Here is a 3,341-nt window from a genome sequence, read left to right as displayed (position 1 = left end):
GCGGGATTGTCCTAACACTGAACACTCCAGGAAAAGCTTTAAGCGTAAATTTCTACCTTACCCGATTACCGATTACACAAATAATTTTCAAATGTTTTAATGTAAAAAAATGTAATAGAGTAACATTGTACGAACAAAAGAAATTTAAACAAACAGTACATTCAAGTTATATTTCATTATTTTTTTATTGTATGTTAAATGTGTATGTTTTTTTACAAAAATGGAGGGTACCCTATATCGTAAAAACTGGATGTGATAGCTTGGTGGCCTTTGGAACGAATGCATCCTACATTGCTAGTCAGTGTAACCCTTACAGAAAGCAAAAAAGATTATTGGTTTCAGGTAAACCGACATAGGAGGCAAACATTGCTGATTGCTTAAGAAACCCTAAGCAACCCTAGAGTTCTATGAAACCCCGATTGAGAAACACTGGTCTATAGACAATTGCATATAGGCACTTTACCTTGAGCTTGATATCTCACCCATATAAGCCATGCAAATTTAGTTATGTTTATTTTTTTAAAACTGATGGATGTTATGCTGTACAGTTTGTATTGTCTAAAAATATTGAAATATTTTAACTCTTTCCACACACTTGCATACTAATATTGTTTAATGCGTTTCCACTACTCAACAAGAAGATCAGGGGAACAAGCATGGAGGTCAAAGTAATCTAAGAAATATTCAAGAATATTTTCACAGAGAATTACATTCTGTCAACCATAAAAAATATTATTTTATTGTTTAATAAAAATAAACACTTGTTAGTGGATGTTTTTTACAGCTAGTTAATGACTATATGTAAGACCTTAAAAACTTCACTAAACGAAATGCCAAAGTTAACTCACAAGGTGAAAGATTTTAGAAATGGATTCATTGGATGGCCGGTTTACTGTGATGTGATGTGTTTATAGTACTTGGCAAATCCCTGTAAACACAGAAAGTTACTTAATATTATGATGAAGGCCTGACCCACCAAATGTACACTTAATAATAATAAGAGTGGGTCTTTTCAAGTTTGGAAAATATCTGAAAGCAGCAGATTGAATCACATTGTATCTTAGAAGATCAGCCAACTGCAAGCAGTCACATTACTTTTTTTGTGCTATTATCCAGTCTAAAGTGTTTGGATGCACGTAGTTTCAATTCATCTTATGATCAAAGAAATAATTAAAAGACCGTCTCCCCACCTAAATCATATTCTACCATTTAAAGTAGTTTAGGAAATTTCCTTACCAGGTTTACTTACACAGCAGTCAACTGAAGGTCACAAGATCAATAACCACTTTCACCTTGGCAAAAACAAACAAACTGCCAAATATTCAATCATGCTGGAATCTATCTCATACTTCTCATACAAGAAATTATCATATTTTCTATTATAATTCATGAGAATTTTATGCATTTCTACAATTGTATTTTAGACTTTTTTAACACATATACAGTTAAAAAATATACTTCTGAATTTGTGAAACTTTTTTAGGCTTTACGACAGCAGGTAAACTAGGTTAAAAAGGATTTCCAAACTCTAAGAGAAATGATCACCACAGCAAAAGAAGAAAAAATACTTGCATAATATCTGCATGAACTTGTATTGCCTCCCTTTTTACATGTTTTTTTTCTGGTTGGAAATTTGCTAAAAAGTGTTTGTATGATTACCATAAGCTTAACTTTTGGACAAAGACTGGGAATCCAATGTACTTTGTTATTTAGGAATGTTTTTCTGATACATAAATATGGAAAACAAATAATAAACAATAACTTTTTTTTTAATGTTTACGTATAATGAAGTTGACTTGAAAAAGCAGTGTATTTTGTCAAAATAGGTCCTAATTTTTGGGAGAATAGTTTCCCAGCTACTACAATAGTAGATTGAAAGACAAATCACATCAGAAAGACCTATGTTTAATAACACAAGTGATTTAAATATGTGGTTTCAGTAAATTCACTGTGTTTTGGCTCCTGGTAAAACGACTGCACGACAGATAGGAATTATAGCATACCCACAGAGACCTGTCTGAGATGTTATCTATTATAGCCAGTTCAGACCATGAATAGCTATGTGTTTTTTATTAACTTTTATTTTTAGCTTTTTTTAATAATTTATTGGTCCTGATTTATGAAAGCTTTCCAAGGCTGGAGAGAATACACTTTGAGAAGTGAATCTGGGTGATCCAGAAAACATGAGCTGATCATGAGCAGCTGATGACTCTAAGGGCTCTACTTATAAAACAGGGAATCTGACATTCCCTTTTACATTCCCTTGTGGTAATCAATTTTTGCCATTGAAACATATTTATCTGGAAGATTCCCAGGGAATATCTGATTGCTTGACTTATAAATAGAGCCCCAAGAGTCATAACGTTATGCAAGCGGGTGTGGACCTACTGTGCCACTGACTGGGGATACTACGGAGGGGCGTAACTAAGCCGCTACCAGGTCTTCACTAGAGCCTCCGAAGGTGAGGATAGGTTTGGGCTGAGGGGTAGCTGCCAGGTGCCACTCCAGAGCAATCCCCAGGCCAGTGGCAGCTGACCACAGGAGTCAGGAAACCCAGTGCAAGCACCGAGGGGCTTGCGTGGCCAAGAAGTCCAGAAACAAGGATCCAAGTTCAGGGTCAGGTGGCAATCAGGCAAGTCCAAAAACGTAAGCAAGGTCTGGTGCATAGCAAAGCAAACAGAGTAAACACCTTTGCACTAGGAGATACACAAAGTAAAACCTTGAGATTGCTCAGGCAACTTCCTGTAGTAGGAGGTGCCTTTAAATACTAGTAGAAAACCAGCCATAGGCTGTAGAAAACAGAGGGCGTGTGTGTGTTACCTCATAGATTAGGAGAGACACACCCACGCCAGCTCAAACAGCAGAGCAAGTCTCCAGCAGGGAGGAAACCCAGGCATGGAACACAGGTAGTGGGGTTACCTAAAAGATAGGACCCGGCGCCCGTGCCTGCAATTAGGAGCAGCAGCGCCGGCACGACCTGCAGTGCTAACACATAAGTAAAGTCTTCAAACTTTGTTACTGTTCTTTTAACCTCGTGAGCGGTAACCCCGAGTGTGATTCGGGGTAGAAAAAGATGCTAAAAGTCACACATAGGTAAACCTATGGGAAAAAATATTAAATCGAGTCTTACCTGATCCGCCGGTGTCCTGCGTCATCTTTCGTGTCTTGTCTCTATCTTCGTGTCTTCTTTCTCTTCCTCCGGCGTCTTCTGCACACTCCATCTATTTGTATTGCATTCATTACAACATAACTGTAATAATTGCAATACAGTGGATTTATATGTGTAAAAGCAGTACAGTGTCTTGCATGAACATTTATTGTACAGTATAATATAATAGTAT

This window comes from Pyxicephalus adspersus, chromosome 4, assembly GCF_032062135.1.
Source record: "Pyxicephalus adspersus chromosome 4, UCB_Pads_2.0, whole genome shotgun sequence".
NCBI lineage: Eukaryota > Metazoa > Chordata > Amphibia > Anura > Pyxicephalidae > Pyxicephalus > Pyxicephalus adspersus.
This window is presented reverse-complemented; position numbering follows the sequence as displayed.